Source organism: Calypte anna, chromosome 1 (assembly GCF_003957555.1).
Source record: "Calypte anna isolate BGI_N300 chromosome 1, bCalAnn1_v1.p, whole genome shotgun sequence".
Classification (NCBI taxonomy): domain Eukaryota; kingdom Metazoa; phylum Chordata; class Aves; order Apodiformes; family Trochilidae; genus Calypte; species Calypte anna.
Window position 1 is genome coordinate 20,254,287 of NC_044244.1, and position 17,032 is coordinate 20,271,318.

The 17,032-nt window shown below is 39.1% G+C and overlaps 1 protein-coding gene across 7 annotated transcripts in view; it reads right to left on the reverse strand.

Moving 5' to 3' along the window:
• The window catches only part of PLXNB2 (plexin B2), a 245,272-nt gene that overhangs the window by 166,208 nt on the left and 62,032 nt on the right, over positions 1-17,032 (reverse strand). For 6 of the 7 annotated variants that reach the window (XM_030448200.1, XM_030448145.1, XM_030448174.1 and 3 more), the window contains one exon: positions 243-430. The exons of the other annotated variant lie outside the window; for it this stretch is intronic. The gene's annotated coding sequence lies outside the window, so the exon portion shown is untranslated. The remainder of the gene's footprint in view (positions 1-242; positions 431-17,032) is intronic. 7 annotated transcript variants of the gene reach the window in all.

Here is a 17,032-nt window from a genome sequence, read left to right on the forward strand (position 1 = left end):
TAGGTTTATGAATACAGAACTCTGCCAAGCTGTTCTCTTTTTTTTTCTTTACTAATTTTTAATGCCTTCTGCAAGACAGGCTCATAGAAGCTTTATCACCATTGTTAGTAATAAACATTTATTATATGCTCAAGCAGTACCTGTAAGTCTTGATAAAAAGCAACAAATTTGTCCAGAAAATAGAATATGATTTCCCATATAGAAAAATCCAGCATATTGAAAATAGGAAAAAAGTAGCTTACCAGAAAATAAAAAATTTGCATGAGAAGTCTGTGTGCACACCACGGCTTTAGAGAGAGGAACCTACTTCTGCTGAGGGGTCAGGAGGAGATGAGGCAGTGTCAGTGTTTACTCCTGTTCAGCTGTGCTGCAGCGGGTACCAGGCGAGCCCCCGAACTGAGCCCTGGGCTGTGCCCCTCGCTCTTCTCACCTGGAATAACAGAAGAGGCTCTCAAATCCCTCAGCACAGGAATGATGCAACATTTCACATTTAAAACCCAGTGGTGGATGTTTACACTGTCTGCCTTCAGGAGATTCAACACAGCCTTATAGGAGGGGAAACTCATTACAGCTGCCATTATCGATAAGCTTGGTTCTCTGCTTCTCTCTACTGGGGGAGCCCTCTCAACTTAGGAAGATTTTGAGACACAAAAAACCCTAGAAAGGTATTTACAAAGCATCCTAACTCTGCCGTGGAGGAGAATATAAGGATAGTCCCATAACAAATATACTGTGACAAAACTTTATGGTAAGAATTAGACTTTGAGCTAACAGGGGTTTTGTGACCAAACAAACCAGTGCTAATTTCAAATAGGAGCATTAATCAAGGACTGAAATTACTATGTACATTCATCAAATATCATTCTCCAGTATCTCCTTTTTTCCTCTTTCCCTCCAAACCCTTACATAGTTCACTATCCATTTTCAAGGACAGATGCCTTTTATTAAGGCTCAATTTTCAAAAGCAATGTAATCTTGCAGTTTCCCTTTGCTTCAGAAATTAACTTCTAGGGGCATATTCTTGAAAAGCCTACATCTATGATTACTGCAACTTTCTGGGGAATAATTGCATATGGAAAATAAGCTTTAGCCCTGTGAAATTTTTAGTTCCATTAAAAAAAAAAAAAAAAAAGGAAATGCACAAAAAAGTTCTTTCCTGAGCCTCCATATTTTTTATCCTGAAAGCTGAAGACAAAGGAAACATTTCAATACAATTTTTTTCCTTTAAGAAATCCCAGGAAAAATCACTACCACATACTTTTGAGTAATGTAGAGTAGACTGCTACATATTTTAAGTGTTTTGAGCAACCTGATCTCACTGGCCCTGAACTGTGAAGGGTGTTGGACTACATGACCTCCGGTTATCCCTTCCAACCCAAGTTATCCTATGCTTTTTTCCAAAGGAAACAAAGACTGGTTTGTACCTCTCAGAAACACAAGCCAACCTTTTTTTTCATGATCACTACCATTTTTACTGTATGCATCTTCTCAAAGACAGAGTCTTTAAATAGTCCAAATCTATCAGCATTTTTACACATTAAAACTGTTTAAAAGGTATTTTTAATCTTAAATTAGCAGTGGTATCTTTTCACATATCACAAACTGACAGGATTTAACACATTTAGGTAAAAATAGGCTGGTAAGAAAACTAAGAGAATGTATCCTAAGTTTCCCATTGGGTAATGCTTAGGAGGGGTTAGGGGGGGAAAAAAAGTGTTGATGTTTACAGTAGAACTCCCAACATTAATCCATTTTCTATCTGTGATTCCAAAGGCAGGATAGTGTTTGCAAAATCAGCCTCTGTTCTTGTTTCTCATGCAGCTGTCAGACCCATTTGCAGCAACAGCAGTGGGATCCCCCTCCCATTCCACACCTTTCCTTGCCAGCACAGTCCTCCCAGTAACACCTCCCCTTCTACCAAGGCACAAGGTCACACACCAGCCCACTTCCCCTGCAGAGCATCACACAGCCAGCTCCCAGCCCTGAGCTCTGGATGCCTCCATCACATCAACAAGCAAAAACTTTTAGCTGGCTGGCAGGTTTGCTGAGCAGTAAAAAGCTGACTTTTCCAAGAGCCTCCCAGAAGACACTTTCTTGTTATTTCCCCCCATCAAAATCCTTAAGCATACTCATGTATCTTGATGAAATACCAAACCCAAGAAAAACTTGAACAGTGCTGAAAGTTCTTTTTCTGTTTCACATTGTACTTGTTCTCATTAGAGAGAAATAGAGACATTATTTAATCGATGAGATATCCGGGGAATGAAGTGCAAGAATTCCATGCCTAAGCTTTCAGAAAGACAAGATATTAAAATAAAATATAAACAGAAATTTTCCATTGCTAAGCTGAAGAAAAGTTATATGGGACTCTAAAGTTCCCAAGTTAAATAGAGCCATACTTCTCTTGCTCTGCAAAATCTAATGGTCCTGTCACCTCTGCCTTCCTCTCCTTTCCTTTCCCCTCCTCTCCAAGGACTCCAGATAACTTCTAAACACAACAGGCATGTTGGCCATCAAACTTTATCACTGCTACTGCTGCAAGGTTATGCAATGGTCTACGAAGCAAAGGGATACACAGTCTTTTTTCCTTCATTTTTCAAGAGTCACAGATACAATACAGAGCATTTACACCTTACTTCTAGTAAAGCTCTCTCAAAGAAATAAATCACATCAGTAGTTTCAAAGCTGAGCCTTAGCCTCCAGCAGAGTTTAAGAGACTGTTGTGAGCTGTGGAGGGTTTTTCTTCAACACCCTCATAGTTTGATTCAAAGCTCAAAATATTATGTGGGAGTAGCTGAGATGCAAAGTCAAATTTTAAGCATGTTGGGAATAGGTGTTTATGATGCACAGCTGTCAGGCAGGTCTGCTGCAGGGATGCAGTTCTGCACATTCAGTAATGAGAGTGGGATTCCTGATGTATAGCAAGTATGGCATGGTAGAAATCAGTTCAAGAGTTAGCCCCCCAGCAGCACTGAGAAGTCTTGTTTGCTTCTCTAGAAGGAGGACAGTCGATACTGCTCAAATCAAACCCTGGAACCACAATCCTTATTTAGAAGCTCACAAAGAGTACAAAATAGCATGGACACAAAAATGACCATTTTCCAAATAAATTTAGTGGAATGAGCACTGTTATAGTTACAATCCACTCTTCTCCATCCACTATTTTTTACTTGTTATTGATACAGAGTTGGCTGCAGATGCAGCAAAACCTGTCAATGACTGCAGCGTGTCCTAAAGCAAGCCTGGTCTACTATTTCAGCTGGCCAAATGAGGGTCACTTACACTGCTGACCCCTCTGACATTTTATAATCAATTGCCAGCATTTGCAGAGAAGAAAAATAGCACTAGCTCTGAGCACACTTGGAAAGGAAGAATAAAATTTAAGCTTGCTCTCTCCCATAGCCAAAATGTGAAACAAGGAGACACCCTAGCAAGACAATTATTAGCAAGATTGGTTTCTGGCAGCCAATGCCATAATCTGTTTGTATATAAACAATTATAGTTTATCCTCCTCTTTAAAATAACAGCAGTATGAATCATCATAAGGACAGCAGCAGAAAAAACAGCCAAATAAATACTCGCAGCTGAAGAAAAACATCATTAAATTCTGAAAGCAACTATGAATATCAGACTATCAACATGTTGCTAACAGCAAGTACCTATTTAAGAAATCTACTATTTCATGGAAGAGACTCTTGGAAGAGAGGCTGACCTTCACCTATCCCTTTCCTGCAGGTAAAGGATGACAAAGTGCTTCCCATATGCAGCACATTCATCCTGTGCCTGCTTTCATCCTTAGGACAGGAACAGACCTTGCTGCCTTTCAAACGACTCCTGTGTGGATTTTTAGCCAGCTGTTATATTCCACTGCTATAAATGAGGATGGAGGGTTAAGAGAGATTTTCAAACAATACTCTGTAAACAGTCCACAGGTCCCGACTGATTTATAAACTGCCAATGCACTGGGTGAGTTCAGCCCTGGATTTGGCAGCACTGCCCTTACTCAATGATTTGAAGCAATCATTTTGAATTAATACAGGGCCTCAGAGAACGTGGGGATCTCTAACTTAAGACCTCTTAAAGACCTGTATTTCAGTACAAGTTCTTGCTCCTGACTGTGCTTCTCATCCCCCAGCTCCTAATTGAATCCATCAGTCAGGTCTTGTCACGGGAGCTGGTTGCAGTACAGTATAATGTTTTTGTCACATACAATTGCCAAAGATGCTCCAATTTCCACTAATAATTGTCATTAGTGGGAAAAAAAAAAAAGGTTGCATTTTTGTCAGAAAAGGAACCGTTTCCTGATGTTTAGCCTAATGGTCATAGGCAGCATCTTGGCTCAGCAGGCAAAGTTGGTAGGGGGTAAATGAGAGTGCTGTGGAGGGGACAGATATTTTTCCAAGGGAGAGAGGGGCAGTGTCTGCTAAAGGAAGCACCCTGACAGAGGAGATTTATGCATCCCCTCTTGGGGCAGTCTAGGAGGAGGGAATCATTATGCAGGGCCAGCTGCAAGGGTGTGCATTGCTGTCGGGAGAAATTTGAAGTCTGGCAATGAACTATAAAGAAGAGAGAAATGACAGAGTGAATGAAAACCCCATGATAAACCCATTTAGGCTCTCTTCTCCCTGGGATGAAAGATGAAGTCTAATCTCTTTGGCATATATCCTGGCCACAGATCTAACAAATCCTCCTATATACACACACCCCTAGAATGTGCAATGACAACGTCTACCAAAAGGACCTGTAACTGCAAAGGGTGCTAAGTGAAAGTCTTTTTCCTGCACATTTAACTAAGTTTGGGGAAAGATCAGAGCACACCAAGATGCTTTCGATCAGAAAAAAATCTTTTCTGCTTCGGAAGGCTTTTTTTGTGTAAGCAGCTCTGAAAGAAAGCTTTTCCATTTGAATACCTTGGGGGAGTGGTGCAGGAAAGAGGAAAGAAGAGATGACAGCAGTGTAAGACAATGAAAAGCAACTGAACTAAGGCTCTGGTATTTCAGTGTTATTTGACCAAAGGAGAACTTTGCAATTTCATGTGGTATTTCTTCCCTAAAACAATTTCTGTCTGAGTTGGTCTTGTCTTGCTTAAGGTAGAGTTAGGTATTTTCAGAAATTAAATATTCCAAATATTTCTTCATCGTGCTTCGTAATAAACCAGAGTCAGGCTTTCAGGTGATACTGCTATGGGGCAAGTGAAGGAATAGGGAAAGAGTGGGCAAGGAAAGCAGTGATCTTTAATATGCTCCTAGAAGCCCCTGGTTTACAATTCCAGCCCTAAGCCTCTGAGGGAAAGTGTTTGGTAATTTTTCCTTCTGACTGTCCTGACCACTATTAAAGCCTCGGGCTGATGAAACTCTTTCTGGAATGCTACTGCCCTGCAGGAAGCCACAGAGTACAAAATGGGAGCTGCTTGGAGAACACCTTCCTGGGGGAGAAGGGAGGGAGGGGTACTTTATTTCAAGTTACACTTACAGACCCATGGTGTTAGCCACATGTTTTACCAGGAACAGAAGAAATACATTTTGCCCAGCTTGCCAACATTTTAAATTATGCCATTGTATGTCCTTCAGTATAAGCTCTTCCAGATACAGCTTTATGAGAAAGCTTTGTTTAATAATGTGTGAGAATTAGGAAAAAAAAAATCACAATTTTTCCTGTAGAAGTCTTCTTTTCTACTCTACCTGTACATTCAGAAACAAAGGTATTTATTTACTTTTCTTTAGAAATATATAGATAAAAATATTTTCTTAAAAGGCAGCTCTTTCATAGTATTCATACTAACAGACTCATCTATTAACTGTAAAAAAGATTTTGGTATCAAGTTTCAGATTAAGACACCACTGACCATGTTCATAAGTACCTGGTGGGTTACACAGGCGCTTACATGTCTACAGTGTGGGTCTAAAAGCTTAAAAGCAAGCAAACACTCAGAAATTTCAAAGCACTCCAAAACTGCAAAACATGACAGTCTGGGAACTTAAGACATTGATTCATTAACGTTGTAAAGGTGTAAATGGGGGTACTGAAGTAAAGAATGTAGCCCTCCAATGAATTAAAGTAAATGCACATTACCTACACTCATGGTAGCTCAAAGAACATAACTCTGAAGGCCAGTGTTTGATCAAAGTTATCTGAAAAACCATAGATATAAACCACAACTTTTTACAGTGAGCAACAGAAATAAACCCATAAAATTCCTAAACTACAAAACCAAATCACTGTCAAAGTACAAACAATGCTTCTTATGGCTGCAGAGTTGTTTCGCTTTTTTGCTCTGAAAAGTGAGGACAGGCAAATGTATAATATTAATACCAATTCAGAAAATGCTTTCATAGTAAGATATCAAATATATTATGAGCGGAGGGAAAAGGAACACGGTTATTTATCTGACTTGAAAACAGCACGGTGTCAAGTTAATTTAAAATTCAATTTCAGTTTAAAGCATTACAAGGAAGAAAGAACCCTATGTATCACAGGTTGTAAATTGAAATGCTAGGAAGGTTTTTGTATGCCAGCTAGTTGTGTATCAGCTATAAAGCCAGATTGTGGGTGCTTCTTTTAGAAGATTGGGCTGCAAGGCTCTCATAAACCACGTTCAGAGAAGTTTGTCATTTACTATTCCCAAAGGCATTTTATTTAAACCTTTTTCATAGCCAGTTATTTAATGGAGAACTGGTGTTATGATAACCCAGAGGTAACTTCTGCAAAGTAAAGCATGTGACACAAAAGCACAGATGGCCTTACTGTGGTCAAATCACCAAGAAGCAATATGCAGCACTCACACAAACACACCTTTTACAAAACAAATAAGCAAAAGCTGTTTGCAAAAACAGCTTTTTTTTTTTTTTTTTTTTTTTTTTTTTTTTTACAGGAAACCTAAGGTTTTTCCCCTTTCTGGAAAAAACAGCTACACAAAAACATGTCATCAAAACTCCACCTGAAGCCTTGAAAAATGATTGTTTGAGGGAAGAGGCAGGATACTCTTCCTAATTTTCTGGGCTGAGGGATAAATTAATATGATAGACACAGCATTTACTGCAGCCCAGAACTAAAAATCAACTGAGACTCTACTCAGATTCGGTACGTATTATGGAGATGAGTGACCCAAGGACAAAAGCTGGGCTTCCAGCTGCCCCTTTCCACCTCCATGAGGTTCCTGCAGGTCTGATCTGAAAGCCAATTCTGCTCCCAGAGCATCAGCCACTAATGACCCATCTGGCCAGTGGACAGAGACAGGACTAGAAAAGCACTGAAAACCTGCACCAACCATGAAAATCAATGTGCATCCCTGACCTGACCGCTGCTTCTCCAGAAAGAATGGAAAAAAAGTTGCTATTTACAGCAGCTAAGGCTATTTTATTTATTCACATGGGCCTTGAACCTCCTTGTACATACACTTTGTGAAACCTTAAACCTTGCTGAGGGAGCAGATGAACACCTTGGAAAGCTTTGGTTCTGGCAAACTGGAATTGAGGGGTGTGTAGATTGGTGCTTGGGAAAGGGTAATATTTGAGGACATGAGATTTATCTCCACTGACATGTGCACAGCTGGGAACCAATATGAACAGCTTCCTCGTGCTGATCCAATTCACTTCTATTTTGGAATGGAAGGATGTGGAAAACATTATTAGAGGTGACAGAAAATTGTTTTCTTATTTCAGTAATGGCTTTTATTCTATCTTTGAAAGCTACATAATTACATGTAAGTTTATTATAAATACACATTATATATAATTACATTTATATTTTTCATAAGAGTAATTTTTAAAAATGCTGGAGGATTAAAAATAAAAAGCTAAGGAGGGACAAATTTGATAAAGTAAGAGAGAGAAAAGAGCCTTTGACCCTCACTTATCTTTTCTTTAAAATAAATCTGGAATTGCTCCTGTTTCCACAGCAGAGCATGAGACTGTAGTTAGGCCTCTCCTCCACTTCCCACTTGAACCCTCATCATTTAAATGTATTATTCACCTTTTTGCCTTACCATGCATTTTTGAACCTACAGCTCTGAGGTGTATTTTCTAAAAAAAACAAAAACAAAAAACAAAAAACACTTTTGCTGGCACTTAATATGGAAACTATCAGCACTGCACCAATATTTGTACATGTGCTGCTAAAAAAAAGATAACATTTGCTTTGATGCATTGCTCTTTTCTTACTTCCAAGTCCAGCAGAAAACCCAAAGGATGTTGAGCAGCGATAAGAAATCCTACTGACATCATCAGTATGCAGTGGCATAGTCAAAAGGTTTAAATCTGAATTACTCGTTCAATGTCCCTTGCAGAACATCCAATACAAGCCCCAGTGTTGCTCAAATTTCTGTGGAAACCAGGAAACATTGTTAAAAAAAAAAATTCAACAAAATAACCCAAATTTAAAAGCAAGCTGTATCTGTTACTAGGAAACCCAGGCCACAGAGTGGGGATTTGCACAAAAGAGGATACAATACTTGTTTTCTTTCCAAACTATCCCTTGTGCAGCATGTGACTCTCTATTCTAATGCTACTTTTTACTAAAACTTTTTTGGTTGCCAGATGTTGTGCAATACAAATATGGACTTAAAGGTGGAAATGCCATCTGCCCCTTGGTATAACCTGCCATGGGATTAAAGCAGCTCAAGGCTGGGATGCTTTTCATGTGAGGGAGCCTCCTATGAAGGGCTTGAGACTTCAGTTCCATGCCAGGTCAATCGAAGTTGAAAATTCAAGTGTTACTGGATCCTGTGGTGTTGTTTGATACCATCTGATCACAAGACAGGCCTAAACATCTTGCATAGGTGAGCAGAGATGGTCAGATACAGACATAAAACATGATGCTTTCATAGCAAGGCTTGCCATACCACAAGATTTGGGGAACATGATTAAATGCTGCATCAAACATGGGCCCACAGTGCACATAAAAGAAAAGAGTGATGCAGCAGCAGAAGAGCAAAAGTAGACTAAGACTTTGTGTTTCCTTTTCAGACTTTAAATCTCTGAAAACTACACCGACTGCTTTAAAATATTTTCCAATGGGGCCCTTACATTTGGTTTGCACACAAATGGTAAAAGGGCTTCAAAAGTTCCAATATTATCATAAAAAGGTGTTTAAAGTTGTCTCCAATTTGGGTGCATTTCAGAAAAAAAATATCAAAACCACCAAATATATAATCAAGTTCTTTGAAGTCTCTTCACTACTAAGACATTTATACTAATTGGTGAGTTTCTCATTTCATCTTTCTCGTTTCAGGCACAGATAATTTCTAAATGACTGAGATTTAGGATACACTATTTTAATACTGCTGGTGTACTTGATGAGATCGGATTTTTCAAAGGCTCCAGGCATTTCTGCTAGAGAATGACTTTGACTTAAGGGCATATTTTTTTTAAAAAAAAAGGAAAGTATGTATGTTGCTGTATATCAGGAATTGAGCCTGTTCAGATCATTATAAACACTATTTGTGATCCTATTTTATATATCACTACAAGGTATAAACAAAAACCTCAAAAATATATCAGTAGTCTCTGATACCAAAACAAAATACCTCCAGCTCTTATTTCCCTCTGCTGTTCTCAGCATATACACAAGATTCTCAGTAAACAGATGTGCTATGGAGGATAGACACAAGTAACTTGTGATTAACTTAACCAGAGCTAATTTGGCCAGCAAAAAGCTTAGCTACTTCCTAACTTATTTATTTACCACTAATAGAAACAACGATTCAGCATCTGCATCAGGACTCATATTCTCATTTTAGGCTTAACACTTTTTAAAATCCAGATCTTGCCTGTGAAATATATCACGATGGAAAATAACCTGCAAGTGCATGTGTATAGGTGCCAAGAACTGCATAAAGCAGTAGAATTTTTATAGTAAAGACACACATACACAGCTACTGTAGGCTGCAAATAAGATTGCAATGTGTCCAGATGTCAGACTACCCACAGCTAAGCAAAGGCCAAGGCACACCATCTTTTAGGTGCAATTGCAGCCTTGTGCTGATTTTAGTCCAGAAATACAATCATTCAGTATGCAATGAAATGCTCCTTCAGTAGTTGCAAGTGCCTTGATCTTTTGCAGCAGTTCTTTTTAAGCAGTTAACAATGAAAAAATTAAACAGCTGAGAATGCCTTATTCTTGCATCATTCCTGAGTTTATTGCACCTCCTGTTTTGTGTGGTTCCCTCCTTCACTTGGGCTCCATCCAGGCCACTCCTTTTGGGAGGAATCCTTGACCCACACTGGGAGGATGACTTTGTGCTGGGCTTTTGGGGTTCAATGCAGCAAGCCCAGAATCACCTGCACTGCTGCTCCCCCCAGGCTACCAAAATGGAGGTCTCTACATAAAGTACCATTTGTTCAGAAGGACAACAACGTGAAGAGAAGTATGGCTGTAACAAGGAGTTAATACATCTCCATTGCTCTCAGGGAGTCATGTGCCTCCTGCATGAAAACCCTGGGAGGGTTTCACTGCCTGCTCAGCTGTGAATTGAGACTATGTCTGGGAGAGGTCATTTGCTAGAGTTTGAAGTCCTCTTTCCACATCTTAAATGAGAGTAGAAAACATCTGTGGTTCCTCTCTGGGATTAATCTTCTTCAGGACCTACAAAAGGTGTTTTATCACTTCACCTACTCATCTGGAGCACAGAAGTCAAGAAAGCTCAGAGAAAGTTGCACTGCAGTCTGCTAACACTACAGTCCAGTAGTTGACTAGTGTTAACCAGAGCTGACTAGTTAATTCACTGCCTCCATCTTAACTTTTAAATAAATAAGATGCCATAGATAAATGGAGATTTTGCTTCCACCAGGAAACCTTGTGTATGTCCAGAGCTTGACTCAGTGCCAGGTGCTATTGAAGTCTCACAACTACACTGCAAGTCTGAAGAGAAGGTTTCCTCTTGCCAGGTATTAATCTGTTCACAAATATTGTGTGTCCAGGAAAAAGAAAGAAGCTATTAAGGTACAGGATTAGTGCCAGCACAAAATTGTATTATGCCTGCATAGTATTACTCCAGTTCAAACATACCCACATCTAATCTAGTTCTGAAATGCATTAGATTCTGTTAGAGAGTAAATACTATTGTAATGAATACTAATAAATATCCTCCAAATAAATAAGAACGAGATGCTTCTGTCTTTGCCAGGGAACTATTGCAGGCTGTTTAAGTGCTGGGTGGCCATTCCCTGATACAGAATCCATCAATGTCACTTAACATATGACTCTCTTGTAATGCTGTGTTAGGAGACAGAAAGTCAAATAATCTCTTTTGCCTTGATGAAAGCATGAGGAAGTTGACTCAGATAAAAGCAGGGAGTCATCTGTTTAAACAGCTTGGGTCCAAAGTTGAAAATTAAACAAAATCAATAACAAATACAAGCTCACTGCTGGAGAACCTGCCTTTAGCATGATGTAAGAGGATTAAATGCTTTCTCATTCCAGAATACCCTGTATGTGAGGTTCATGTAAACCTTCAGTTGTTTTTATTTACATGTGTTTATTAATTTCTAAATCTATACAGTGCCCACAGTTTCCTAGTAATTATGTAGTTTAAGAAGATTTTGGTTAATTTAGAGACAATGCCCAACATCAGAGCAAACTGATGTTTGTTAGAAGAAAATTGAAAGAAAACAAATAGTGAAAGCCCTCAATTTGTTCCCACTATTTAGGCTCCAACCTTTGGCAACACAGTTCTTGCACATGCCTATTCAAGCCATGTTTTTATCTGAGCTACTGATGTGTGCAGAGAGAGCAGAGAAATGCCTGCATCTTGCTGTCAAAGTAGTTTTTAAAGAACTAGCCATTCACACATCTGGGAAGACATTCAACAAGTCCTCTCAGCCTTTTTAAGGAAAAAATCAAAAATATGAAACTTATAGTATAAGGATGTACTATAAGTATATTATCTTCCCACTCCATACTTGGAAAATTCACCATAGATACCTATACAGAAGAAAAGAAATGGTGACAAAAGATGTTAATCTGGATTTGGATAGCTATAACTCGTGTTTTCGATGCCACAATAGTCAAAGGGGTGAAATGAGTGGCAAAGAGAATAAACATATGGTCTTCAATGGATAAATGTATTCAGGAAAGAAAGCAAAATCAAAATAATCACTGACAGCTTCTGAGAAAAAATATTAAACATGCATGGACATTTTCTACACTGACAGCCTTCAAAAACCTCCCTATTAAGCTGTCTTAGCTCTTCTCAAGTAAAAACAAACTAAAAAAACCCTAAGTGCATTTCAATTTCCAAAAATATTTTTCCAAAACAGTCAGAGAAAGATCAGCAACAGCTCATGCGACCTTCATGAGAACTGGCAAATGTTTAGAAACATAACATCCACATTTAAAGGGTATCTATGAAGATAGAGTTCTTTAAATTATTTCAAAATGCAAAAATTGTCATCTTAACAAGAAGTACGTTGTACAAGTCAGCACCTTTATAACAGAATCCTTTCTAAAATCTAAGCAAAGACAGTTTTGCAGATTTTTACTGCTCTTCTCAGTGGTCAGAACTTCTGCTCCTCATGGAATTGAGCTCATGGAAAGGCCAAAACTTTCCAGAAGGAAGAGGAAAGATGAGAGAATATATTAGGCTGGCCAAAAGAAATAATTTCAGATTCTGATTCACAAAGTAGAAGACAGTAAATGGCATTTATATATTTCCATAGCAAAAAAGAACAACCCCTGACCCCCAAAAATCACATTCTTGAACAGCATTTGATCTTCCTAAAAAACAAGAAAGGAACATGTTGAGCTGCAGTCCTATGAGCAGAGTGACTTGGGATCTTGTGACTCCAATTGTCACAAAGAGTTTGGAAAAAAACCCAAAGACGTGACACCCACCTGGCCAAGGGTTAAGGCAACATTTAAGAAGCAATGAGCCTTTGTGGTTCTTGGGATGGCTTCAGGACAGTAAAGAAATAATTGCATCACACCCTAATTACACCAGCTGACTCCATGCAAAAGTGGGATCCTTCTGCAAGCACTTCAGAACATTTTGTAATATGGAAAATTAAGGTGTTGCATTATCATTCCCAGACCTGACAGCAAATTCTTCTGCAGAGCTCATTTAAAGCAGAACCAATATACAAAACGCATGCCAAAATTATACAGAGGGCAGGACATATGGAGAACAACCTTTAGGTATAATGTTGGACTGTCATATATGGGACTCAAAAATGGTAGCACTAAATTCCTGCTGCACTACTTCCCCCTGAAAATTCATCTAAGGGAATTTAAGTAGAGAAGAAAAAACAACACAATTTGTCATTTTTCTTGAGTAAGTATCACCACAATTCTGCTCAACTCCTTGTAAAAATGAGCAATATCTGCAGCAGATGATCTATAAAGTTTTCCAGCTTTCCCGGGAGGAATAGTATTTTATTGTTTGGTTTGGTTTCTCCATAATACAAATCTCAATCTTCAGTAGTGATGTGTAAGGAGTACTGATCAATTTAATACTGGGGAAAAGCAAACTTGTATTTTACAGGGAAAACATAAGGACACAAACATACACTATAAGCTTATAAGAAAGAGTCACAGTTTCCTAAATTTAGATATATTTCCTTAGGATATAGGTATTTTTCCTGTGTGTACGTACATATGCATTATAGATATGCTAATTCTACAGGCTTGTACCTTTCTCACTGTATATATATATTCCTGGAATTCAATTAGTTATGAGGACAGGAAAATATCTAAGACAAGCAGGTTCATCTTTCAGGCCAGGCATATATTGCTGCCTAATTTCATGCCAAAACAGAATCATAAGGTCTATATATTAATTCAGTATAAACTGAGGCTGGCAAGCCTTTATGATGAAGTGCCACACTCTAATATAAACTGCAATAGGTGGCTGCTTACATTTCCACATCGGGCTGTAAACCAGAGATATCCTCTCAGGAGCCCTGGTTTCTGAGCTGCCAATTCCAACACAGAGGAAAAAAGCCACTGCTGGGAGGGGTAAACGCTCCAGCTTGCCAAGTTTTATCTGCTTGAGTTTGAGGGTCTGAGCATTACGTAGGTGGCTGGAATCAAAACGTCAGCAGAAAGTACATTTGTACTGCTAGCCCTGCATCTCTGCAACAGCATGATATGTTCTCCCTGTTCCCAGACAACTATCAGGAGGTCTTTTCTGTTCTCTGGCATTCACTGCAAGGTTTTCATTCCACTTCTGTACAAAAAGATCTTCCCAGGACCAATTTGCTCTTTTAACTTTCTAAAAAGATATTGGGTGTCTACTCTGCACTTTTCAGACCAACTTCCATCAGTTACAACCCAATTCCACAGCAAGTTCTGGGTAAGTGCAATGTGCTTGTGCCTTAGAAATGCCCCACCTGGGCAAGCATGTTTATTTTTGGATTGCAATGCAATCCTGTAGCATTGAGGTAAACAAATGAGGAACACTTCCCCTCTCACAAAGACAGTTGAAGAGCTAAATTCAGCTCCTTGTCATGACAGACAGACAGTTAAACTATGGATATTAGGATACAAGTAGAGTACCTGCTCAATATTATTTAGCTGCTAGGAAGGAATTCTTCACTGTGAGAGTGGTGAGACACTGGAACTGGTTGCCAAGAAAAGATGTGAATGCCCCCTCCCTGGAAGTGTCCAGGGCAAGGTTGGATGGGGCTTCAAACAACCTGGTCTAGTGAGAGGTGTCCCTGCCCATGGCAGAGGGGTTGGAACCAGGTGATCTATAAGGTCTCTTCCAACCCAAACCATTCTGTGATTCTATGATCTTCATCATCGTAAGTCAACAGCAGGCTTCTCACACAACAGGAAAAATATTTGTGGGGTACTGAATTTAGGAACTGGCAGATAGGTTGAACAAATAGGCCTGAATTCAGTATTCCTGTGGTAAGAAGCATTTGGACTCATCTCAACCTTTGTCTTGGTTAAATTTCTCTTCTGGTTTCCCTGTCATGACTGGGGAAGGCAGCAAATGCATTTGTTTCCCCAGGGAGGGTACAGAGCACAGCTGCTCTTTGGTGGCATGCAAGAGGAAACATGGGCCTTTTTCTTTCCTTTCAATCTCAGGTCAGACTCATAGGTCACCCTATGTACACAGGACTTTAAGTGGAGGTCAGCAGCTTGTCTGTTTCACGTAATTAAATTTGTTTTACAAGCTTGTCTAGGCAGTAAGTAATTAAATATCACTTCTCAGGCTGAGCTTTTCATTGTCCTTAGTTGCCTGACAAGAAGATTTTTCTCTGTCTGGTTTGTCCCCAAGAAAATGTGAAATTTCTAAAGAATGACCACTGATAATTCTACAAGATTTACAAAGCAACAAGAAGTGTTCAACTATGGATAATACTACAATAATAATTAACTTATGTATTCCTTACACAAGTTCCAAAAGCAGATCCAGATTTTCATCAGCTTGCTGGCAATGGCAGTGTTAAAACAGAGAGAGCATTCTGGTTTTGTTTTTATGAAAGCCAAGATAAAACCCGAGGCAGATCTGAACTACAGTTTTAAATTCAAATCCACATTTTTCAAGTCAGAAATACATCAAAATTACCATAGGAATATCTGTAGATACTTCCCTAATTTGGAAAACTCATTAACTAAATAAAAAGCCTATGCAGACTTGTAAGTATTATTTTAAATTACTCCTACTGTTTCACAATACACCAAGGAGCATCTTGAATTCACAAAATGCTTCAAATCCCAGGATGAACCAATGCCACACAAACTTTTCAGATGTGGGACAAAGCTATTTCCAGGATCTGAACTGCAGCATACAAACTAGCAGAATATCTGCTTGCCTCCACTTTAACAGAAATTAAACAGCAGCCCCCCTTGCAATGGCCACTTAAATGGCATAACCATGTTCTGAAAACTTTAAAATGCAATCCACTATGTGGTATACTACATTTTTCCATACATAGCAGACATCCCACACTGGGTTTGAAGAGAAGAACACAGATACCTGAGACCTTGCTTTTAGTGCAGTCAGATGCAGGAAAGAGGTATGGACAGGGCTCCCCACTGGTAAACAGGATCTTAAATCACTCTTAACCATGTGGTTTCTCTTATTCACTCATACAACAGCCCCAAACCTCTTAAACTATGGTAAATGTTCCCCAAACCCTTAAGCCAAAGGGAGAGGAGAAAGGGAAAAATCCAGCCCTCTTGTTCAGCTTGGCCCTGTTAACTGGGTGGGGATATCAAGAGGTATCATCTTTCAGTCTTCCCCCTGGGAATAGCATTTTTTGCCCTCTGGCTTGGAAATCAGACAGAAACAGGATTGGGATACAATGTTTCCTCACATGGATTTGCACCACTGCAAATTTGCAGAAGACAAAGGCAGAGTTTGAGGAGCACCTCAGGATCTAAAGGGAAGGAAACTAATTACTATGCAGCTATCTTGATCCTTCTCAAAATATTAAGCTAGTTTTGACTATCCAAAATATGCTCAATGTCCTGAAAAAGGCCACAGAACTCAGAAACAGTACATGTGCAACCAAGGCAGTGAGATTTTTATTAACAAACCTTTACATACAAGACTAAATAACCACACACTTGAACCTGCAAAAAAGATGCTGAAGGATATGATCAAGGCCAAATAAGCAAAGACAAAGTAGTTGAGAGGAAGAGAATAGAAAAGATTTTTACCATATCTCACAATATTAAAAATTACAAGAAACTCAGTGGTCTATGAGAAGTCAGATGTGCAGAAGGTGGCTGTCCATGCAGCTGTGCTCTGTGGCACCAGTCAAAAGTAGAAAGGGGTAGAAAGGAGAACATAAAACTAGGTCCATCAAGACCTAAGAAACAAAACAGTCCCAATGCAAGCTCTAATCCACTGAATTCCTAAATCTTCATTTGGTAGAAGCTGGGACTGTATGGCAGGTGCGTGGCACACAGCAAGATCCCTCATACAGTTCCTGGTTCCTATGCTTGCCCTTATCTTTAGCTGACTGTAGATACTTTACTATGTAGATCTTTGATACAATTGCTCTCATCTTTGTCTCACATTTGATTGATTTTAATCCCTCATAATTTCTATAAACAATGTAGTTCAGTTCAAGCACTAGATACT